The sequence below is a fragment of the Balaenoptera acutorostrata genome, chromosome 10, assembly GCF_949987535.1.
Source record: "Balaenoptera acutorostrata chromosome 10, mBalAcu1.1, whole genome shotgun sequence".
Lineage (NCBI taxonomy): Eukaryota > Metazoa > Chordata > Mammalia > Artiodactyla > Balaenopteridae > Balaenoptera > Balaenoptera acutorostrata.
The window spans coordinates 60911711-60937576 of record NC_080073.1 but is presented as its reverse complement, the minus strand read 5'-3'; the positions used below and the strand labels follow the sequence as shown (position 1 = coordinate 60937576).

The following is a 25866-nucleotide window of genomic DNA, read 5'->3' as shown; positions in this document are numbered from 1 at the left end:
GTTCTTATTAGTTATCTATTTTATACATATTAGTGTATATATGTCAATCCCAATCTCCAAATTCATCCCACCACCATCACCCCCCTACCCCACGCTTTCCCCCTTTGGTGTCCATACATTTGTTCTCTACATCTGTGTCTCTGTTTTTGCCTTGTAAACTGGTTCATCTGTACCATTTTTCTGGATTCCACATATATGCGTTAATATACGATATTTGTTTATCTCTTTCTGACTTACTTCACTCTGTATGAAAGTCTCTAGGTCTGTCAACGTCTCTATAGATGACCCAATTTCATTCCTTTTTATGGCTGAGTAATATTCCATTGTATATATGTACCACATCTTCTTTATCCATTCGTCTGTCAGTGGGCATTTAGGTTGCTTCCATGACCTGGCTATTGTAAATAGTGCTGCAATGAACATTGGGGTGCATGACTCTTTTTTTTTTTTTTTTTTAATTTAACCTTACTTCCTATTTTAGAAAATATAGTTTTTATACATAATTTAAGCAAAATGATGTAAGCAAGCATAAAAATATGAAGTTCAGTGTGAGTATACTATTTTGTTGAACAAGTAGGGCACACAGAAAATAATGAGAAAAGAACCTGAACCTTTTCTATTACTCTCCATTTATCTTATTCTGCAAGATGAATTTTTCCCTGTCTTTCTAGAAGAAAACTAGGGTGCATTCTATATTCTTCTGATGATTCTCAAATAATAAAAGAGATTTTTAGGCACTTCTAGTGATAAAGACAACTTGAGTTCAATAATTAACATGCATCTTTATTCTGGCTTGTTGTTTTCAACTCCTTGGTTGATGCCTAGATATCTGGAGGTACACCTCTAGGTGCTTTCTATTGAGGTTTCTCCTCCCCTTAGCAAGCTGTCTTGAAGAGTTCTATGCAACCCATGCTAACTCCCTACAGTTCATAGCTCTTACCTGGTACATGGGGTATGTGTTCTAAGCAACCTTTAAGTTAGCTTTATTTTGTTTTCAGAAAAGCATACACAACAAATTCTCATGATATTCATTAGGATAGGCTAAACTGCTATAAAAATGACTCAAAAGTGTAATGGCTTAACACAAAATTAGTTTATTTCTTATTCACATAACCATTCAAGGTTTTGGTTTTTTTTTTAAGACTTGAGGATGACTCTTTTCCAATCATTCAGTCAAAACCCAGTCATTCCTTTGGGGGCTCCAACAGCATCATAGGGTGTTGCCATGGAGGGTGCCTTGTTGAGATTGGCTCACCACACCCAGGTTCTAGCAGGGAAAAAAGTGAAAGAGAATAAATAGGAAGGAGACTTTTTAAAGTCCTAGACCAGAAACACAACAAAGATCACTTTTTCTCATATTTAATTGTTAGGAATTTAATTATATGGGCATCCCTAAACTGCAGTAAGGCTGGAAAGCATAGTCTGTTGCTGAACCAAGAAGAAGTGTAAGAACAGATACCTCTACTACCAACAATCTTAGTGCTTTATAAAGTATATTTCAGAAAAGTTCAAACATTGATACAAGTAAGGAGTGTAGTATAATAAACCTTAATGTATACAGTTTGAAAACATACAGCATTGTGTCAATCTTATGTAATTTAGTCTCTGTCCACTTTTTAAACACAGATCTAACATTATCTCTTTTCACCCATAATACTTCTGTATCTGTCTCTAATCTTTCATGGATTTCCTTTTGAATATATCATTACTATGTAAATTCTCTCAAAAATTAATAATTTAATTATCAGCAACTAATAACAAACCCATATTTAAATTTATCTGATTGGGGAGACCAACTTTGGATATAGACTCTGAAATGGGGGTTGTTGCAGAAATTAACTCGGGATTGAGAAATATAGAAATGGTCACTTTGTGGCCACTTATAGAAGTTTATATATATTTTTGTATCTTGTATTCCTGCAAAGACAGACTAGCAGCATTCAGTAGACTGATGTTAAGATTCTTACAGGGGAACTGTAAGAAAAGCAGGTTCCCAGGTTCTAATTCTGGATATTTGCTTCTGTAAGTCTACATTGAAGTCTGGGAATAATTAATTCTAACAAGTGCATGACTCTTTTTGAATTATGGTTTTCTCTGGGTGTATGCCCAGTGGTGGGATTGCTGGGTCATATTGTAGTTCTATTTTTAGTTTTTTAAGGAACTTCCATACTGTTCTCCATAGTAGCTGTATCAATTTACATTCCTACCAACAGTGCAAGAGGGTTCCTTTTCTCCACGCCCTCTCCAGCATTTGTTGTTTTTAGATTTTCTGATGATGCCCATTCTAACTGGTGCGAGGTGATACCTCATTGTAGTTTTGATTTGCATTTCTCTAATAATTAGTGATGATGAGCAGCTTTTCATGTGCCTCTTGGCCATCTGTATGTCTTCTTTGGAGAAATGTCTATTTAGGTCTTCTGTCCATTTTTGGATTGGGTTGTTCATTTCTTTAATATTGAGCTGCATGAGCTGTTTATGTATTTTGGAGATTAATCCTTTGTCCATTGATTCATTTGCAAATATTTTCTCCCATTCTGAGGGTTGTCTTTTCATCTTGTTTATAGTTTCCTTTGCTGTGCAAAAGCTTTTAAGTTTCATTAGGTCCCATTTGTTTATTTTTGTTTTTATTTCCATTTCTAGAGGAAGTGGATCAAAAAAGATCTTGCTGTGATTTATGTCCAAGAGTGTTCGTCCTATGTTTTCCTCTAAGAGTTTTATAGTGACCGGTGTTACATTTAGGTCTTTAATCCATTTTGAGTTTATTTTTGTGTATGGTGTTAAGGAGTGTTCTACTTTCATTCTTTTACATGTAGCTGTCCAGTTATCCCAGCACCACTTATTGAAGAGACTGTCTTTTCTCCATGGTATATCTTCGCCACGTTTGTCATAGATTAGTTGACCATAGGTGCGTGGGTTTATCTCTGAGCTTTCTATCCTGTTCCATTTATCTATATTTCTGCTTTTGTGCCAGTGCCATATTGTCTTGATCACTGTAGCTTTGTAGTATTGTCTGAAGTCAGGGAGTATTATTCCTCCAGCTCCGTTTTTTTCCCTCAAGATTGTTTTGGCTATTCGGAGTCTTTTTTGTCTCCATACAAATTTTAAGATTTTTTGTTCTAATTCTGTAAAAAATGCCATTGGTAATTTGATAGGGATTGCACTGAATCTGTAGATTGCTTTGGGTATTATAGTCATTTTCACAGTATTGAATCTTGCAATCCAAGAACATGGTATATCTCTCCATCTATTTGTGTCATCTTTGATTTCTTTCATCAGTGTCTTATAGTTTTCTGAGTACAGGTCTTTTGCCTTCTAAGGTAGCTTTATTCTTAGATATTTTATTCTTTTTGATGCAATGGTAAATGGGATTGTTTCTTGAATTTCTCTTTCTGAGCTTTCATTGTTAGTGTATAGAAATGCACCAAATTTCTGTGTATTAATTTTGTATCCTGCAACTTTACCAAATTCATTGATGAGCTCTAGTAGTTTTCTGGTAGCATCTTTAGGCTTTTCTGTATACAATAGCATGTCATCTGCAAACAGTGACAGTTTAACTTCTTCTTTTCCAATTTGCGTTCCTTTTACTTCTTTTTCTTCTCTAATTGCAATATCTAGGACTTCCAAAAGTATGTTGAATAAAAGTGGCAAGAGTGGACATCCTTGTCTTGTTCCTGATCCTACAGGAAGTGCTTTCAGCTTTTCACCATTGAGTATGATGTTAGCTGTAGGTTTGTTTTATATGGCCTTTATTGTGTTAAGGTAGGTTCCCTCTATGCCTACTTTCTGGAGAGTTTTTATCATAAATAGGTGGTGAATTTTATCAAAAGCTTTTTCTGCAGCTATTGAGATGATTATATGGTTTTTATTTTTCAATTTATTGATGTAGTGTATCACACTGATTGATTTGCGTATATTGAAGAATCCTTGCATTCCTGGGGTAAACCCCACTTGATCATGGTGTATGATCCTTTTAATGTGCTGTTGGATTCTGTTTGCTAGTATTTTGTTGAGGATTTTTGCATCTATGTTCATCAGTGATATTGGCCTGTAGTTTTCTTTCTTTGTGACATCTTTGTCTGGTTTTGGTATCAGGGTGATGGTGGCCTCGTAGAATGAGTTTGGGAGTGTTCCTCCCTCTGCAATATTTTGGAAGAGTTTGAGAAGGATAGGTGTTAGCTCTTCTCTAAATGTTTGATAGAATTCGCCTGTGAAGCCATCTGGTCCTGGGCTTTTGTTTGTTGGAAGGTTTTTAATCACAGTTTCAATTTCAGTGCTTGTGATTGGTCTGTTCATATTTTCTATTTCTTCCTGGTTCAGTCTCGGCAGTTTGTGCATTTCTAAGAATCTGTCCATTTCTTCCAGGTTGTCCATTTTATTGGCATAGAGTTGATTGTAGTAATCTCTCATGATCTTTTGTATTTCTGCAGTGTCAGTGGTTACTTCTCCTTTTTCATTTCAATTCTATTGATTTGAGTCTTCTCCCTTTTTCTCTTGATGAGTCTGGCTAATGGTTTATCAATTTTGTTTATCTTCTCAAAGAACCAGCTTTTAGTTTCATTGATTTTTGCTATTGTTTCCTTCATTTCTTTTTCATTTATTTCTGACCTAATCTTTAAGATTTCTTTCCTTCTGCTGGCTTTGGGGTTTTTTTGTTCTTCTTTCTCTAATTGCTTTAGGTGCAAGGTTAGGTTGTTTATTCAAGATGTTTCCTGTTTCTTGAGGTAGGCTTGTATTGCTATAAACTTCCCTCTTAGCACTGCTTTTGCTGCGTCCCATAGGTTTTGGGTCGTCGTATCTCCATTGTCATTTGTTTCTAGGCATTTTTGGTTTCCCCTTTGATTTCTTCAGTGGTCACTTCGTTATTAAGTAGTGTATTGTGTAGCCTCCATGTGTTTGTATTTTTTACAGATCTTTTCCTGTAATTGATATCTAGTCTCATAGCGTTGTGGTCGGAAAACATACTTGATACAATTTCAATTTTCTTAAATTTACCAAGGCTTGATTTGTGACCCAAGATATGATCTATCCTGGAGAATGTTCCATGAGCACTTGAGAAAAATGTGTATTCTGTTGTTTTTGGGTGGAATGTCCTATAAATATCAATTAAGTCCATCTTGTTTAATGTATCATTTAAAGCTTGTGTTTCCTTATTTATTTTCATTTTGGATGATCTGTCCATTGGTGAAAGTGGGGTGTTAAAGTCCCCTACTATGATTGTGTTGCTGTCGATTTCCCCTTTTATGGCTGTTAGTATTTGTCTTATGTATTGAGGTGCTCCTATGTTGGGTGCATAAATGTTTACAATTGTTATACCTTCCTCTTGGATCAATCCCTTGATCATTATATAGTGTCCTTCTTTGTCTCTTGTAATAGTCTTTATTTTAAAGTCTATTTTGTCTAATATGAGAATTGCTACTCCAGCTTTCTTTTGATTTCCATTTGCATGGAATATCTTTTTCCATCCCCTCACTTTCAGTCTGTATGTGTCTCTAGGTCTGAAGTGGGTCTCTTGTAGACAGCATATATATGGGTCTTGTTTTTGTATCCATTCAGCCAGCCTGTTTCTTTTGGTGGGAGCATTTAATCCATTTACATTCAAGGTAATTATCGATATGTATGTTCCTATTCCCATTTTCTTAAATGTTTTGGGTTTGTTATTGTAGGTGATTTCCTTCTCTTGTGTTTCTTGCCTAGAGAAGTTCCTTTAGCATTTGTTGTAAAGCTGGTTTGGTGGTGCTGAACTCTCTCAGCTTTTGCTTGTCTGTAAAGGTTTTAATTTCTCCATCACATCTGAATGAGATCCTTGCTGGGTAGAGTAATCTTGGTTGTAGGTTTTTCTCCTTCATCACTTTAAGTATATCCTGCCACTCCCTTCTGGCTTGCAGAGTTTCTGCTGAAAGATCAGATGTTAACCTTATGGGGATTCCCTTGTGTGTTATTTGCTGTTTTTCCCTTGCTGCCTTTAGTATGTTTTCCTTATATTTAATTTTTGACAGTTTGATTAATATGTGTCTTGGCGTGTTTCTCCTTGGGTTTATCCTGTATGGGACTCTCTGTGCTTCCAGGACTTGATTAACTATTTCCTTTCCCATATTAGGGAAGTTTTCAACTATAATCTCTTCAAATATTTTCTCAGTCCCTTTCTTTTTCTCTTCTTCTTCTGGGACCCCTATAATTCGAATGTTGGTGCGTTTAATGTTGTCCCAGAGGTCTCTGAGACTGTCCTCAGTTCTTTTCATTCTTTTTTCTTTATCCTGCTCTGCAGTAGTTATTTCCACCATTTTATCTTCCAGGTCACTTATCCTTTCTTCTGCCTCAGTTATTCTGCTATTGATCCCATCTAGAGTATTTTTAATTTCATTTATTGTGCTTTTCATCATTGCTTGGTTCCTCTTTAGTTCTTCTATGTCCTTGTTAAATGTTTCTTGCATTTTGCCTATTCTATTTCCAAGATTTTGGATCATCCTTACTATCATTATTCTGAATTCTTTTTCAGGTAGACTACCTATATCCTCTTCATTTGTTAAGTCTGGTGTGTTTTGACCTTGCTCCTTCATCTGCTGTGTGTTTTTCTGTCTCATTTTGCTTATCTTACTGTGTTTGGCGTCTCCTTTTCACAGGCTGCAGGTTCGTAGTACCCGTTGTTTTTGGTATCTGTCCCCAGTGGCTAAGGTTGGTTCAGTGGGTTGTGTAGGCTTCCTGGTGGAGGGAACTAGTGCCTGAGTTCTGGTGGATGAGGCTGGATCTTGTCTTTCTGGTGGGCACGTCCACGTCTGGTGGTGTATTTTAGGGTGTCTGTGGCCTTATTATGATTTTAGGCAGCCTCTCTGCTAATGGATGGGGCTGCGTTCCTGTCTTGCTAGTTGTTTGGCATAGGGTGTTCAGCACTGTAGCTTGCTGGTCATTGAGTGATGCTGGGTCTTGATGTTGAGATGGAGATCTCTGAGAGATTTTTGCCATTTGGTATTACGTGGAGCTGGGAGGTCTCTTGTGGACCAGTGTCCTGAAGTTGGCTCTCCCACCTCAGAGGTACGGCCCTGATGCCTGGCTGGAGCACCAAGAGCCTTTCGTCCACACGGCTCAGAGTACAAGGGAGAAAAAATAGAAAGAAAGAGGCTATAATATAGTGAAGTAAAATAAAGGTATTATAAAGCAAAGCTATACAGACAAAATCTCACCCAGAAGCATATACATATACACTCACAAAAAAAGGAAAAGGGGAAAAATTAATATATCCTGCTCCCAAAGTCCACCTCCTGAATTTGGGATGATTCGTTGTCTATTCAGGTATTCAGCAGATGCAGGCACATCAAGTTGTTTGTGGAGCTTTAATCCCCTGCTTCTGAGGCTGCTGGGAGAGATTTCCCCTTCTCTTCTCTGTTCACACAGCTCCTGGAGATCAGCTTTGGATTTGGACCCGCCTCTGCGTGTAGGTCGCCTGAGGGCGTCTGTTCCCTGCCCAGACAGGATGGGGTTAAAGGAGCAGCTGCTTCGGGGGCTCTGGCTCACTCAGGCCGCGGGGAGGGAGGGGTACAGAGGAGGCGGGACGAGCCTGCGGTGTCAGAGGCCGGCGTGACGTTGCACCAGCCTGCGGTGCGCAGTGTGTTCTCCTGGGGAAGTTGTCCCTGGGTCACGGGACCCTGGCAGTGGCAGGCTGCACAGGCTCCCGGGAGGGGTGGTGTGGAGAGTGACCTGTGCTCACACACAGGCTTTTTGGAGGCGGCAGCAGCAGCCCCAGCGTCTCACGCCCGTCTCTGGGGTCCGCGCTGATAGCCTCGGCTCCCGCCAGTCTCTGGAGTTCGTTTAGGTGGCGCTCTGAATCCCCTCTCCTCGTGCACCAGGAAACAAAGAGGGAAGAAAAAGTCTCTTGTCTCTTCGGCAGCTGCAGACTTTTTCCGGGACTCCCTCCCGGCTAGCTGTGGTGCACTAACCCCTTCAGGCTGTGTTCACGCCACCAACCCCAGTCCTCTCCCTGCGATCCAACCAAAGCCAGAGCCTCAGCTCCCAGCCCCGCCCGCCCCGGCGGGTGAGCACACAAGCCTCTGGGGCTGGTGAGTGCTGGTCGGCACTGATCCTCTGTGCGGGAATCTCTCTGCTTTGCCCTCCGCACCCCTGTGGCTGCGCTCTCCTCCGTGGCTCCAAAGCTTCCCCCCTCTGCCACCTGCAGTCTCTCCCCACGAAGGGGCTTCCTAGTGCGTGAAAATCTTTCCTCCTTCACAGCTCCCTCCCACTGGTGCAGGTGCCGTCCCTATTCTTTTGTCTCTGTTATTTCTTTTTTCTTTTGCCCTACCCAAGTAGGGGGGGAGTTTCTTGCCTTTTGGGAGGTCTGACGTTTTCTGCCAGCGTTCAGTTGGTGTTCTGTAGGAGCAGTTCCACGTGTAGATGTATTTCTACTGTATCTGTGGGAAGGAAGGTGATCTCCGTGTCTTACTCTTCCGCCATCTTCTTGTAGTTCTTCTTGTTTCTGCTGTCTGCCCTTTGGTGGATGAGGCTATCTAAGAGGCTTGTACAAACTTCCTGATGGGAGGGACTGGTCGTGGGTAGAGCTGGGTCTTGTCCCTTTGGTGGGCAGGACCATGGTCAGTAAAACTTTAATCCACTTGTCTGGTCGTGGGTGGGGCTGTGTTCCTTCCCTGTTAGTTGTTTGGCCTGAAGTGATCCAGCACTGGAACATACAGGCTGTTTTGTGGGGCTAATGGTGGCCTCCGGGAGGGCTCACTCCAATGAGTACTTCCCAGAACTGCTGCTGCCAGTGTCTTTGCCCCCCCCCCCCCCAGTGAGCCACAGCTGCCCCCAGTCTCTGCAGGAGACCCTCCAACACTAGCAGGTAGGTCTGGCCCAGTCTCTTATGGGGTCACTGCTTTTTTCCTCTGGATCCTGGTGCACACGAGACTTTGTGTGCACCTTTCAAGAGTGGAGTTTCTGTTTCCCCCAGTCCTGTGGAAGTCCTGTGAGCAAACCCCTCTGGCCTTCACAGCCAATTTCTCTGGGGACTCCTCCTCCCATTGCCGGACTCCCAGACTCGAAAGCCCAACATGGGGCTCAGAACATCCACTCCAGTGGGAGAACTTCTGTGATATAATTGTTTTCCAGTTTGTGGGTCGCCCACCCAGCAGGTATAGCATTTGATTTTATTGCTATTTTACCCCTCCTACTGTCTCATTGTGGCTTCTCCTTTGTCTTTGGATGTAGGGTATCTTTTTTGGTAGGTTCCAGCATTTTTTTTTTGATGGTTGTTCAGCAGTTGGTTGTGATTCCAGTGTTCTCATAAGAAGGGGTGAACACACACCATTCTACACCCTGATTTTAGGTGATTTTAGAGAATACATATTGTTAACATCATTCCATTTCTTCATCTGGATATCCAATTAAGTTGTCATATGAAGTCAGGTTTACATTAAGTGAGGAATAATATCGTGGTGATGTTTTCTGATTGCGTTATGTATGTAACTATGTATCTGAGTGTACTTTTTGAGAAGAAAGCTTCCCTTGGTGCTTTTATATGTAGTAAGAAGGACAGTGATGTCCTGTGATTTTCATCCTGAGGGTTCAGATTATATCTCTGAAATTAATTTCCGACTTGAGCAGTTTTGAACAACTCAGCTTAGTGCATGAATTCATTATAAATGTTACTCTATAGGCAGGATGTAAAACCAATGAGGGAAGGCCATTTCACTCAAGGCTTGGTGCATATCTTTTAAAGTATTGAATATGAGTGATAGTTAAGATAACAATAGATATTATTATTTAAAGAAATCTTGTTTCACAAGTTAAAGAAACCATTAGTTATATATATTTGTAAAGTTACGTTATAGAGAGTAGTTGAAAAAAATGTGTGTGTATTTGCAGTGGTTTGAAAGATGCAGTTGTATTTTTAAATGCTAAAATATGAAAACAATTGGTATTAATTATTCTAGTTGGAATTAAGACATTATCATTTTGCTAAACAAAAATACATGTTGCTTTCACTGCAGTGGACCTTAGTCATGTGTGAGTAATGGTTGGTTGAGACAAAATGCAGCAACTCTTGTTTTAAAACATATTTTCAATAAATATAATTGATAATTTGTGTAATGGAAAAGAAGAGTTGATATTACAACAGCCTTCTAAATCCTAAAAATACTTAAAAGAGACTGTGCATTTTTAAGCATAAAAAACATTCTACATCTTGTGCTGAATTATACATTTGTAAGAAATGTTATAAAATTACTGTAGAAAGTAGATTAGATCTTTTTCCAATGGAAATTTCATTTCATTTAATGTGCTTTTAAAAATTAGGTTGAAGAAAATATACTTACCACAAGTGTTGTAGAAGATGCAGATATAAAATTCTGTTACTAATGAGCCCTTTCTTTGCAATTTCTTGGCAAATACAGTGTATGGCATTGTATGAATATCAGGTTTCTTTCATATAATTTTTTTTTTTTTTTGATGTGGACCGTTTTTTTAAAGTCTTTTTTGAATTTCTTACAATATTGCTTCTGTTTTATGTTTTGGTTTTTTGGCCATGAGGCATGTGGGATCTTAGCTCCCTGACCAGGGATCAAGCCCACACCCCCTGCATTGGAAGACAAAGTCTCAAACACTGGACTGCTAGGGAAGTCCCTCTTTCATATAATTTTTATGTTTACACTCATGGTCAAATTTTGATCTCTTTTTTTCCCCCTTGTTTTGTTGGGATATGATTGACATTCAGCACTGTATAAGTTTAAGGTGTACAGCATAATGGTTTGACTTAACATTCATCGTGAAATGATTATCACAGTTAGTTTAGTGAACGATCATCTCATATAAGTACAAAGATAAATAGAAAAAAAATTTTTCTTTTTGTGAGAACTCTTAGGATTTACTCTCAACAATTTTCATATATAACATACAGCAGTGTTATTTATATGTATCATGTTGTACATTACATCCCTAGTATTTATTTATCTTATAACTTTGATCACCTTCATCCAGTTCCCCCTCTCCCTACCCTGTTCCTCTGGTAACCACAAATTTGATCTCTTTTTCTGTGAGTTTGTTTGTTTGCTTTTGAAGTATAATTGACCTGCAAGCTCCTGTTACATGATGTAGTGATTCAGTGTTTCTGTATATTTAAAAATGATGACCAAGGTGAGTCTAGTTACCATCTGTCACCATACGAAGGTGACAGTAATTACGAAGTAATTACTGACTATATTCCCCACTCTGTACATTTCATACCTGTGACTCATTTATTTTGTAACTGGAAGTTTGTGCCCCCTAATCTCCCTCACCAATTTCTCTCTTTCCCCACCTCCCTCCCCTCTTGCAGCTACCTGTTTGTTCTCTGTATCTATGACCTTGTTTCCATTTTGCTATATTCATTCATTTGTTTGGTTTTTTTTAAATTCCACATATAAATGAAATCATACAGTATTTGTCTTTCTCTGTCAGAACTTATTTCACATAGCATGATTCCCTCTAGGTCCATCCATGTTGTCCCAAATGGCAAAATTACATATTTTTTATGAATAAATAATATTCCATTGTGTATTTATGCCACTTCTTCTTTATCTATTCATCTATTGATGGACACTTATGTTGCTTTCATATCTTGGCTATTGTAAATAATGCTACTATGAACATAGGGGTCCATATATCTTTTCAAATGAGTGTTTTTTATTTTTTCAGGTAAATATCCAGGAGTGGAATTTCTGGATCATATGGTAGTTCTATTTTTAATTTTTTGAAGACCCTCCATACTGTTTTCCACAGTGGCTGCACCAATTTACATTCCCACCATCAGTGCACAAGGGTTCCCTTTTCTCCACATCCTCGCCAACATTCGTTATCTGTAGACATTTTGATGACGGCCATTATGAAAGGTGTGAGGTGGTATCTCATGGTGGTTTTGATTTGCATTTACCTGATGATTAGTGATGCTGAGCATCTTTTCATGTACCTGTTGAGCATGTGTATGTCTTCTTTGGAAAAATCCCTTGCCTGAGGAGACAGAGCCAAAAAAAAAATACTGCTAAGACCAAGGGAAAGAGTGTATTGCCTGTGTGTTCTTCTAGAAGTTTTATGGTTTCAGGTTTTACATTTAAATCTTTAATCCATTTTGAGTTTATTTGTGTGCATGGTATGAGAGAGTAGTCCAGGTTGATTCTTTAGCATGTAGCTGTCCAATTTTCTCAACACTATTTATTGAAGAGGCTGCCTTTTCCCCATCATGTATTCTTGCCTCCTTTGTTGTAGATTAATTGACTATTTTAGTGTGGCTTCATTTCTGGACTCTCTATTCGGTTCCATTGATTTATGTGTCTGTTGTTGTGCCAGTATCATACTGTTTTGATTACTGTAGCTCTGTGGTTTACTTTGAAATCAGGGAGCATGATACCTTCAGCTTTGTTCTTTTTTCTCAAGATTGCTTTGGCTGTTTAGGGGTAGAGAAAAATCTCATTGCCACATAAGCATTTTCAGAATTATCCAATTTATAAGCTATTTAGTACTCCATGTACAAGATAGCAATAAAGATCTTAGAATTAATATTTATTGGATTAAAATACTAAATCCAGACATTCTTATACTATTAGCCAATTACCTGTGGTGTAGATGGGTAATATATGATTTTAAAATGTTATTTCTTGCAGTCTCATCTGATTTATTTAAAATGGTAACAAAGAAAATTGCTTGCTTTCTGCTTTAAGAACACTTGCTGTCTAAATCTGCAGTAATGGAAAATGGTTCATTCATCTTTCTTCTTCTGAGGCCTCCTCACTTTTAGCTGCATTAGTAGCATTGTGTAGAACATACATACATTTCCTTAGTTGTAACTCATTGTGCATAATGACTTTTGGTATCATTTTAGTAACACGTTTCTAATACTGTAAAATGGAGCTAACTAGTTGCGACTCATTGAGACAGGTGGGCTTCTATCAAATGGAAAAACTGCTGCTGCTGCTAATTCTGATCTTCCAGCTTAGAACTGGTGAGCAGGTCTGTGGAGCTGGAGCATAGAGGCACCTGTGGAACAGGTGAGACCAGAGAAGCTGACAGGGACAAAGTCATGAAGAAATTTATGCCCTAATGAGTTGAATATTTATTCTTTTAGTAAAAAGGAGCAATTATAGATCTTAAGTCAAGAGCAAAATTATTAATTTGTTTAAATCTACTTAAACACTGCTACTTAAATAACTTTAGCACATTAATTTGGAATCTCTTCTATTTTTCACATGAAAAGCTAGCAGTATGGACTAATAAGAGCAAGTGTTTCTGTTTTGTAGCCTAGAATTAGATGTATTGCCAGTGTCTAGCTTTCAGAAGGAGAGAACTCTGGTTGTGAGAAAAGGAAATAAAGTCCTTAAAATAGGATACTGGAAAACAAAAGCTACACTAACTCTGTTATGAATTGTCACTAAATTACTTTTTCTCATAAAGTATTTTTTAATTTTGTCTGGTTCTGAAAATTTTATTTAGGTATTATGCTGACTCATTATAATTAAAATAAAGGTGGTAAAGCAATAGAAGTGGAAATGCTCAGACCTAAAAATTGAGGAGAACTTTTCACATGATCAGTTTTGCCACAGAGAGGTTGAGACTGTTCTTAAAATGAATTTCCTGTAGAATATAGTTTCCAAGTCAGTCTTAGAAGGGGTCGCTGGCCATTTCAGATGAAAAGGCCAGATACCTTTTCTCTGGACAGGAGAAGAGAAGCAGAGATTAAGGGCTGGGTGGATAACTGCGTGAGGGCAGGGTAGCATCTTCATTTTCTTTGAAGCACTGGAAATGACAGACAGTAAGGTTGGTGTGTCTTAGCAAGAGGCAGAAGGTGGCCACCACTGAGTTACATTCAGTCTAAACACACAGCTTAGCTCAGGCTCCTCTGACAATCAGATTTGGGTAATGGGACCAAGAATTGTATTTGATGAGAAAGTCATTCTTCCCTTTTTTCCAGAAACACAATGTATATAAATCTGAGTTTTTATAAGATTAAGGTTCATATTACTTTGAGCCTCAAACGGAGCTTTGCAAGATCCATAGCAGTGTTTGCATCTCATTGACGTTGGAGCCCAGGCCAGAGAGGCCACACTCGGCCTGCACCTCAGACCCTCTGGACAGTGCAGCCCCTGTTCCCTGCCAAGCACTGCAGGGTCTTCCTGAGGGCAGCTGGGCAGCCCGGTCACTTACCCACACTGACAGGTAGCAGACTCCCTTGTGTGATGTTGACCCCTTCGAGCTGCCTTGGAAATTAGACTTCATAGGCAGTGTGCCCCTGACATAAATATTGGACTGTGTACACCAGAAGTTCTCTCTGAATACTGGAATTATCCATGTTTATTTTCATTATATTTTTAGTAATTCCCAAATTTTCTAGTGACCGTGTATTGTTTTTAGAATCAGAAAAGTATTCTTAGATATTCAAGCTTTGAGCTCGTGCTTGAAACACATCCAGGTCCCCTTCCTCATCTGTTGGAGCAGAGACTGCTTCTCTCCTGGGCTGTGCTTTGGTACCTGGGACCTTGAAAAAAGATCCACTTCCCCATTGCTCCTTTTCTCCTCTGAAAGGAGACATTAAACCTGATCACCTAAGATCCGTTTCTGCCCTCACACTGGTACCGTCCAGGATGCTGCCTTACCTGAGAGGTTACCCTGATGGGACGTGGGACAGCAGAGCCACCTGCCCAGGGCCACCAGTGGGAACACCACTCATGTCCATAAATTATTTGCTAACCATTTAAACCTGCCTTAGGCTTGGGGCCAAGCCAGGTCGTCCCAGGGATTACAGAGCAGAAAAGTTTCTTGTAATCAGGTAAAGACTAGGAGATGGGTGTGAGTTAAGCTTCTGGGAAGAAGCAAGATGCTTGCTCCATGGCTTAACTGTTTCAAAAAAAAAGCTTGTTAGAGACTAGGTTGAGTAAGAGGTTTGAAACTCTTGAGCAGATCAGGAAAAGAGGGGGAATATGCAGAATATGCTTGCTCATCAGCAAGAAAAATGTGGTCCTGATCTTATTTAGTGGGGAAATAAGCCGAGGGTTGAGGAGGATAAACTGCCTGAAGGTTTTCTGGCACTAACTTAATATTCACAGTGAGTTTTCAAAATAAATATGATTTATTAAAGGACAAATAAGAATTGGTAGTAACAGATTCAAATGTTTATTGTAGGAGGGTTAATTGCCTCACATTTCTATAAAATTTATCTGCTTTCATATTTATTTCAAATATTCTGACCTTTGATAGTTTTAATAGATCCAAACAGATAATACACTATTTGCAAAACAGAGAAGGCAATTAGCATATGAAACATTGGTTATGTGCAGGTCAGTGTTCTAGTGCTTCACATTTCCTTAAGCCATCTAATAGCCCGACAAGAGGGTTGGTGATGGGGAGATGCACTTTGTTGGTGCTCTTTGTGGAGGAGAGTGCTACACCTAGTGGTTAAGATTGGGACTGAGATCCAGACGCCGGTGTTCAGATCCCAGTGGCTCTGCTTACACTCTGTGTAACCTTGGAGAAAGTTCTTATCATTCTGCATGTCTCATTTTCTCTTCTGTAAAATGGAAATTATACTTGACCTAACACTTGTGGTAGTTCTGAGGGTAGATCCGTCTGCATCACTGATAAAGCGCATGACGCATGGGACACGTCTAGTGAAGTAGTTGCTGCTTCCCCTCCCCACAGCCTTGTTATTACTCATCTGTACAACAGCCTCGTTAGGTGGATACTTTCCTAGCCCCATTTGGAGAGACTGAGGGTTAAAGAACATAAATAACTAGGCTACAGTTGCCCAATTTATCTGAATCCAGTATTTTCCGTCCTTATATCCATATTGCTTCTCCTCTTGTGCATCCTAAGTGCACAGAAATGACTGCTTTGGCCCCTTCCCCTGACTGCTGGATTAGCATTGCTGCCCCTCTGGCAGTTGTGGAGAAAAAATAAATTAAGTTCTTCAAAAGTAGATGCAGGTAAGAAACTGGGCCAAACAGTAACAGATGGTTCCCTCTGGTTACCCAGCCAGAGGTGCCCCCTGTAGCTGCTGTTGAAAGTCTAAGAGTCTTCTTCAGTTTTTTAATCTGTCACTGCAGGATTTTATTAAAGATTCAGTTTACCAATTTAATTTAACCATGTTGTATAAAAGTTTGTAGGATGGTTTTACCTGGGATAGTATAGTAGGATGCCCTGTATATACCAGGATATAGGAATACACTCCACAAAGAGCTTGATAAGGATTCACAGGCAAACAATGATTGTTTCTATAGGATTTTTTTTTTTTAAAGCATGAGGAATAAGAGTAAATGAACTATGGCATGGTTGTTAAGAGGGTTTAAAAGAAAACAAGCTTGGCTTGAAGTGCCTGGTTTTGACTCCCTGCCCTGCAGTGGCTGAGTGCATGGCCTGGTTGTTGACCTGCCTTTCTTAGTGTCTTATCTGTAACATGGATACACAAATAGTATCTATTTCATGATGTTAAATAAGCTTATATCAATCACCAGTTAGAATAATGTTGGTACTCATTTAGCACCCAGGAAACGGTGGCCTTTTCTGCTTATTTTCCTCTTACATATCATATGGACCTCTGACTCCCAGACCAAAACTATAGCCTGGAAGTATTAACACCTTCTAGATTAAATAGAACTCTCTGGGCTACCTTGGAAAATAATTAACATTCATCATTTCTATGAGAACGTGCCTTCTAGGTTTCCAGTTATGGATATATGAGAGGACTTGAAGATGATCCGTTTGCCATTTGGAAACTGCCTGTTTATTGTTCTTATTTTATAAAGCTGCCTTGTGCAGCAATTACATCTGCATGGCGTTGAGTGGAGTTGACTTTCGCTTTGAGTCTCAGGATTAGGTCATGACTCACTGTGCAGACTTGAGAATTCGTGGGGAAAATAACAACAATAACTTTTTGTTATTGTTTTGTTATTGTAAGTCCTAACAGTTATTTAGGACTTACAGTACACCAAATAGTCTGTTAACACTTTACACGCATTATCAGTTTAATAATAATTTGATGGTAGTGTTATGACTGCCCTTTCATGGTCCCTCTGTAATCCAGCTGCTTTCAGAGTCTTCAGGCACATGGCTGTGGAAGGAACTGCAGCAGCTGAGTCACAGCCTCTCTGGCCCTGTCCTCCTCTCGTCTAACTTTACACCACGTTTGTTCCACAGCTCATGATTGTCCAGCAGCACTGGTTTCCTTTCTCTTCCTTGAGCAGCTGTTGGTTCTTTCCTGTCTTAGGACCTTTGCCCTATTTACTTTTCTGGGGAGCTTTGCCCCCAGAGCTCTGCACTCCCTTTCCTCACTCTTGCCTCAGCTCAGAGTGGCTGTCCAGGGCCAGCTTAAATCAGGGAGTCTCCTGCCTGACCCTCCTCTATCCCATTCCCATCTTTTCTGCTATTGAAAACATTTGTCACGAACTTAAACTATTAACTTATGTCTATCCTTACTGCCCTGTTGTCTCATTTGATGCATTGTAAATTCCATGACTGCAGAATTCTTTCTTGCTCTGTATCTGGAAAAGTACTTGGCATATGCTAAGCCTACAAATATTTGTGGAATGAATGATTGGATGCAGTTTCGAAAGGTTACAAAATGTGTCTGTCATCCTGGAGCTGGTGAAGAGGCAGAACTCAGTATATTTGAGTCTGAGCCCACTGCCCTCCAAGGTAACAGGACATCAAATGCCTGATCGGCAACTGGAACAAAACTGTAAAAGTTATAATGTAGTAGATTTTCCACATTTGTTTCATTTCCTCACCCTTTTGCAAGGAGGTAATGCCATGTTTGGGTTCCTCTTGCACCTCTTACCTCCCAGATGTGCGTTTCTGTGACAGTGGTGCTTTGGGTCAGTGCTTGTGTTGAGGGTTGGGCTTCTTACCTGTGCTGTTCTGCACAGGTGCTTACTGGTAGGAGTATGTGCCACGCGGAACCCTCTGGGATCCGGTCCCAGGGCGATGTGTGTGCAGGAAAAAACATGCCCACAGTTAACCAGAAAGAGCAAAGTTTTATTATCTCAGAAAAATAATGCTAATTACAGTAGTTTATAAGTCTAGCTTTCAAGTCATTTAAAATAGTTTAAGAAAAGATGGGAAGGCATTTGGGTGTCAGGATTGGGTGAAAATATGGACTCCAGGGACACAAACTACAATAATTACAAATTAGTACAAGATATCTTATTTGTAAGAATTACTACAAATAAATTAAGGTGATAATAGGATTATTCTTCTCTTCTTCCTCCTCCTCCTCCTCCTCTTCCTTTTCCTTCTTCTGTGTGTCAATTTTATTTATCCATATCATAGATAATTTTTTTAAGGAAATGGAACCTGAGTGTCAAATAGCTTTCAAGCTGTACATCCTGCAGTTTTATTCAAGACGGAGAAAGAGAGAGAGAGAGAGAGAGAGACAGAGACAGAGACATAGAGAGAGAGAGAGAGATTACCTTAATAATTTTTCTGATCCCCAAAACAAAAAATTCCCAGAGAAGGGTACAATGACCCCACTTTGGCTCTGCCAGCTCTTTCCAGTGGAGGGGCAGGAGAACAATGGTAACTATCTCATATTTTTGTGTGTCCATTATTTTGTGTGAATGTGCATAAATGATGTATATTTCATGTGTAAGCATACATAAAGTAAAAAACCTCCTGGTTAAAATGTGAAGATAGTCTTGCTACTTGAAAGCAGTGCTGTGTGCCAAACAATCCTGGGAATGGTGTCGTGGAAAGAAAACTAGAATATATTCACTGGCCTCAAAAATCTCATAATGAACTTTGGGGTACATAAAACATACAAGAATCAACAGCCATTAAACCATTAATAAAAAGAGCATAATGTTATATATGCTGTTTATGGTGTATATATAAATATATATATATATATATATTTAATATTTTTAGATAAGGAAAGGAAGCCATGCAAATGTCCACGGACAGATGAATGGATAAAGATGTGGTACAAATATATACAATGGAATATTACTCAGCCATAAAAAAAGGGAATAATGTCATTTGCAGCAACATGGATGGAACTAGAGATTATCATATTAAATGAAGTAAGCCAGAGAAAGACATATATCATATGATATCACTTATATGTGGAATCTAAAAAAAAAAAAATGATACAAATGAACTTATTTACAAAACAGAAACAGATTTACAGACATGGAAAAGAAACTTATGGTTGCCAAAGAGGAAATGTTGGAGGGAGGGATAAATTAGGAGTTTGGGATTAACATATACACACTACTATATATAAAATAGAAAATCAACAAGGACCTACTGTATAGTACATGAAACTCTACTCAATATTCTGTAATAACCTATATGGGAAAAGAATCTGAAAAAGAATGGATATATGTATAACTGAACCACTTTTCTCAACACCCGTAACTAACACAACATTATAAATCAACTACACTCCAATATAAAATAAAAATTAAATTAAAAAATTAAACAGGAGAAAAACCACCCAAGGTTCCATTTTAAGACTGTTACTCATAATATGTTTACATGTGCCATTCTAGTTGCTTTATCATTTTTTTTTTATAGTTGTGATCATATTTTATGTATACTTTTTGGTTTGTTGTTATTATTTCATACTTTAAGTATAGAGATTCAAAGTATCAACAGCCCAACCATGAGAAGACAAAGGGTAACTGGAACATTTTATTTTTTTTTATTTTTATTTTCTAAAATTTTATTGAAGAAAGTGATTCAGTTATATATATTCTTTTTCATATTCTTTTCCATTATGGTTTATCACAGGATATTGAATATAGTTCCCTGTGCTATACAGTAAGGCCTTGTTTATCCATCCTATATATAATGGTTTGCGTCTGCTAATCCCAAACTCCCAATCCATTCCTCCCCCACCCCTCCCCCTTGGAAACCACAAGTTTGTTCTTTATATCTGGAACATTTTATGAGGCCTTCCTTTGAACTGGGTTTTTAAGAAACTGAATATTTTAACCAGAGAGAAGAGGAACATTCTCACCATTTGTTTTCTTTTAAGTCATCAGTAGTATTGTCAAACAGTGTTTAAAGTCATTTTAACTTTCTATATGAAACTTTGGGACAAATCAAAAATAAAGTCGGTGAATAAATATTGAATTGATTCATCCAGAGGATATTAGGCACTATGATTAATGCAAAGATATCTTACATAGGCCCTGGTCTCAAAGAGTTTATAATCAGTTTGGTTGGAAATTATAAAACTGGTAAAAAAAATTCCAATTTCTACAATAAGATTTAAATAATTTGTTCAAAGTAATGAGAAGGCATACTAGAAGTTGGTATTTATTAATAAATGAATGAAAGCATTTGAGTCTGAAATAGTTAGGAAAAGTTTTATTTAAAGAGGCGAGGTTCTTTTAAGGGATGAGCAGAGAGGAGCAGCCATGTCTCTGGCTGGCATGATGCTACGATGGGAGCAGAGTTGCCCTGAAAGCAGGAAGTGCAGCTGCTAACCCGACCCTGCGACACTCCCCAGAGGGTGTCTGGGGCTCAGCATTGTGTGGTGGCATCAAGCAATGAATATGATCTTTATTGTTTGTCAGAGCCTATTAGAAATATCAAAACCTGAGGGGATGAACACATTTCTAAGACATTTATTACACCTCTCCTCTTATGAATTCAGTTGATAAGTATTATTATGTGAGGTGCTGAGCCAAGAGTGTCCTCCTCCTTGGTAACAGGTAAGCTATTCAGCGATGTTCACAATGTCCCACTTTGAGATATTATAAATGGTAATGGAATCGGAATTTAAATTACTTTGAATGTTTAGTCTTCCATAGGAATCTTAATATTCTCACAACTTTAAATATTTTTATTCTCTTCCCTTTGAAACTACATTTACTGTTTTCTTTCTTAATAATTGTGAATTTTAAGTAAAAAGGTGATGCCCTGCATGGGTGCAGGAAACATCTATTTTTTTTGGTTTTGAAAATGATTTCCATAATGTGTGATTTCATCAAATTTAAAGTGTTAAGTGTTTATGTAGGTAAGGGTTTTAGTACCTGGAGTTGTTATGAAGTAGGCATCCTCTAACCCATCTGTGAGGATTAATTGTATTTCTTCATTGGCATCTGTGTTTTTTAAAATCCCTGAGCTTCCTTGGCTATTTCTACTGACCTAATATTCTATTACTCAATGAAACATAGACTTGTCATAAGAGTAGGAACTTTGGACTCAAGACTCTCTAGGTTTGAATCTAGGCTTGTCACTTATGAGCTACATGGCAGTTGCAAGCCTGTCTGTGCCTTAGTTTCCTTATTTGTGAAAAGAAGGTACATATATCAAAGGTCTGTCTTAAGAATTAAATGAGCAAATAGTTATTAAGCTGGAGCACTTGGTAAATGCTTCTTTTGTTTAATGAAAAAAATAAATGGACAAAGCAAATGCCAATCCATGTGCCATGTGTTCTATTAACATTCTATTTTAAAATAATTTCAAACTTAATAGGGGAGTTGTAAAAATGAAAAGAGTACAAGAAACACAAGTATACCCTTTATCCAAATTCACATGTGTTTAACATGTATCATGTCTCTTTACCCCTACATAGTTTACTGCATATTATCCTGGATTAGGGACATTCTGTTCCATAACTACAGTTCGGTTGTCAACCTCAATAATTGAAATTCGATGTAGTGCTCTTATGTCATCTGTCATTCTTCATATACTTGTCTCTGTGGACACAATAATGTTCTTTATAGCCTTTCCTCCTCCAGGACAGGGTCCAGTTGAGGGTCAGGTGTTCAGTTGAAGAGGTCTGTCTCTTCAGCCTCCTTTATCCAGAACATTTCCATAGCCTGTCTTTGTCTTTTATGACTGACATTTTGAAGAATACAGTGCCACCAGCCCTGCCTTAAAAATGGAATCTTCCTTGTTTACTGTACAATTATTTTTTTCTCCCTTGCAGCCAATAAGCAGTCTGTGGCTGACACACTTCAGGGTCCCTCTAGATTTGACATCCATTGATAACTCACGTCTGATAAAATCTTTACTATGATGATTAAATAATGATCATTTTCCAAGTCTAGCAGTACCTCCACATATACCAGCCATGCTTCAGCATGCTGCAGAAAGCCAGAGACCTCATCCTCCTTTTTTCTGTCCACCCTCCTATAGCCGAAATTTGGCCTCTGTACATCAGTACCGAATTGAATCTCAGAGACAGAGTTTTGGGCGAAGTAGAAAAGAATAGCTTTATTGCTTTGCCAGGCAAAGGGGGGCACAGCGGGCTAATGCCCTCAAGACTGTGTGTTCTGCCCCAGAGGGGTTAGTGAGGAGTCTTACAGTGTTCAAGGTACAGTGTTCAAGGTACAGGGCATGGTCAGCTCGTGGACACTCTTCTGATTGGCTGGTGGTGAGGTAAGTGGGAGTCAGCATCATCAACCTTCTGGTTCCAGCCATCTGGGGTATTTGTGCTTGTGGGCAGCATAGTTAACTTCTCCCACCTGGTGGGGGTATCAGTATCTGCAAAACAGCTCAAAGATATTGTTATGTGTATCCTTTAAGGGGGAACCAGGACCCTGCCCCAAGGCTGCACTATTGTTTCTCTTAACTGTTCCTCCCTTTTCTCTGCATCGCCTCCCTTCCCTGATTAGCAACTGTTTGAACCTGCTCCTTGGACCTCAGGGAAGGTCATGGAGGCTGAATGAAACCTATTTCCTGTAATCAAGAAAATGGAGAACACAGAAAGGCTTTTGTGCCCAGGAGCCCCACAGGGTTCTGCTCGGTTTCCCTCCCTCCCTCCCTTCCTATATGAACTCTATTTTTCCACATTTGAAATCAGTTTTTATATATTTCCTAAATTAAGTTATAGAATTCCTCATTAGAAATTATCTATTTAAATGAAATTATAAGATACTTGTCTAATTATACTTAGATAAATTAAGGCTAGTTGTGTTCTGAAGTTTGCATTTTATGGTTTTGTTTACAGAGGGTATCACCAAGAGAGAACATTATGTACATGCCCAAACAAGTCTGAGTGTGCTTTATAATTACAGTGTTTCATCAACAGTGGCTGATCTAGAGGAAGTACTTTGGCCTCTTTTATAACTAAACCTTTATTCATCGGACAGGAGAATCAGTGTGCATTTTATATTCCCTGGGGTTGACTTTTGAAGGTTTTCTGGTGGCAGACCTTTGCCTCTGGAACCATTCCATTTATTATCTTAAGCAATAACAGAAGTATTTTCTTCTAATTTAATCCTAGTCCTCAGTGCAAGAATAGAGTGCTATAGTTAATAAAAAGGTCATTAAAAGACAACATGTGAGTAAACTTGGTACCTCAGTGGAACTTCTGAACATCAGAGGAGACTGCCTCTTTGAATGTGAACTTTAATTAAATAAATTTATCATATTATTTATTTGAGGAAAGGCTTTTTTATGGAAATGTGCAGCGTGGACATAATCATTAGTAGAGAGTGGAAGAGCATGTTCTTCTCTTAAATTTGAAAGCTGCATTTCTGAATTATTCCACATGGAAAATAAGCTCTTGATAGAGAAATAGAACATGTGTAATGTATTGGTTTGTACATGGACAACAAGATGGCAATTTTCAATTTGGGTTAAATGTCAGCCTGCTTCCCACAAACTGTAGGGGGGTGTGAAGTGAAAATGAAACTTTGGTTTTATTTTATTATAATATATATTTCCTAAATAGGTGATTGTCATATACTCTTATTTTTATAATATATTTATTTATAAGTTGAGGGATGAGAAAAATAGACAAATTAATATTTTTCCAATATTGCATGGTTGCTTTTGAAAAATTAGAGTATCTGTTAACTATATCATTATTTAAATAAGATTTTAGTACATTAATATGTGTGTTTTATGACAAATGTAGTGTTCGGTGTATTTCCTTAGAAATTGACATTAAAAGTAAATTTCGAGGGCTTCCCTGGTGGTGCAGTGGTTGAGAATCCGCCTGCCAATGCAGGGGACACGGGTTCGAGCCCTGGTTTGGGAAGATCCCACATGCCGCAGAGCAACTGGGCCCGTGAGCCACAGCTACTGAGCCTGCGCGTCTGGAGCCTGTGCTCCGCAACAAGAGAGGCCGCGATAGTGAGAGGCCCACGCACCGCGATGAAGAGTGGCCCCCGCTTGCCGCAACTAGAGAAAGCCCTCGCACAGAAACGAAGACCCAACACAGCCAAAAATAAATAAATAAATTAAAAAAAAAAAAAAGTAAATTTCGAGAGGAAGATGGCGGCGCTGGGGGAGCACGCGTGTTGGGCCACGCGACTGTTGCTGCCGGTGGTGCAGGCTTGGGAACTCGATGCGCGGCGCTGGGTCTGGGCGCTGTGGCGCAGCCCCGTGAAAGTGGTGTTTCCATTAGGTCAGGTCGTGGAACGGAAGCCCGGTCCCGGGAAGCAGCCTCGGAAGGCGGCGGCAGAGGCGGTCCCCGCGAGCAGCGACTGAAGTAGTCGCGTCAGGTGCCCCCATCCCAGACCCCCAGCACCTGAGAAGAGTCGGGGCTTCGCTATGATAAGGCTTTCCCTGGAGACAAAAGGCTGAGCAGTGTGATGACAGTAGTTAAGTCCAGGCCATTTCGGGAAAAGCAAGGGAAGATCCTGTTGGAAGGTCATAGGCTGATTGCAGATGCTCTCAAGGCTGGTGCTGTGCCCAAAGTTTTCTTCTTTAGCCATCTGGAATACATAAAGGAGCTGTCCATTGAGAAGCTGAAAGGTGTTAGCCTCATTAAGGTGAAATTTGAGGATATCAAGGATTGGTCCGACCTAGTAACACCACAAGGAATAATGGGGATTTTTGCCAAACCTGACCACGTTAAGATGACATACCCAGAGACTCAGCTTCCCCACACACTGCCCATATTGTTGATTTGTGACAATCTCCGTGACCCTGGGAACCTGGGGACAATTCTGCCATCTGCTGCTGGCGTAGGCTGCAGCAAAGTGTTACTAACCAAAGGCTGTGTGGATGCCTGGGAACCCAAAGTGCTGCGGGCAGGTATGGGTGCACATTTCCAAGTGCCCATCATCAGCAGCCTGGACTGGGAAGCAGTGCCCAACTACCTGCCCACAGACACCCGCGTCTAAGTGGCTGACAACTGTGGCCTTTACACGCAGGCCCAGGCCCAGATGTCTAATAAGGCCAGTGACTACGGCTGGGTATGTGACCGACGACCCCTAAAGTTTCACAAGTATGAGGAGGAGGAAGAGAATCTAGAAAGTGCAGCCAATAAAGGCTGGTTCCCTGAACTTGAGGCCCAGAGTTACGACTCAGACTGGACAGAGGCACCTGCAGCTGTGGTGATAGGTGGGGAGACCAGCAGCGTGAGCCTGGAGTCCCTGCAGTTGGCTGAGAGCACGGGAGGCAGGAGGCTGCTGATCCCTATCGTGCCCGGTGTGGACAGCCTGAACTCGGCCATGGCTGCGAGCATCCTGCTCTTTGAAGGGGAAAAGACAACTGCGGGTGAGGGCAGAACACTTGAGCAGGGACGGGAGTTACCACTGAGAGGGGACGTGGAAGCCAGTCCTCAGTTTTAGGTTGTCTCTGTGGTTATTGGAAAAATAAGAACTTCCCTGACTTTCTGCTTAGCCTCAAAAATAACAAAGGTCAAAATTCCTCCTGAGATTTCCATCTTCCCACCGACTTTTATATATGTGTGTATATGTACATGTGTGTGTGGGTGAGAGACAACATAAGTAAATGCTCCTCATGGCTGTATGTTTTTAAAAATTGTCCACCAAGGAGCATCTTTGTGCCCAGAAAGTTGCTGAGAGCATCACCTTGGGTAGGCAGGACCCCTCCCTCCACAGCTGGGGGTGCTCTGCAGTCATGGAGCGCTGGTTAGAGGCCGGCCTTGGGCACTCACTCCTGTGATCATTGGTCAATGGAAATTAAACCCCTGTGAAGTGTAGACCAGCAGAT

The 25866-nt window shown here is 39.7% G+C and overlaps 1 protein-coding gene and 1 pseudogene across 1 annotated transcript in view; both read left to right on the top strand.

Moving 5' to 3' along the window:
- KHDRBS2 (KH RNA binding domain containing, signal transduction associated 2) overlaps nt 1–25866 on the top strand; it is a 713320-nt gene that overhangs the window by 15115 nt on the left and 672339 nt on the right. The window lies entirely within an intron of this gene.
- Nucleotides 24178–25449, top strand: LOC114238445 (rRNA methyltransferase 3, mitochondrial-like; annotated as a pseudogene).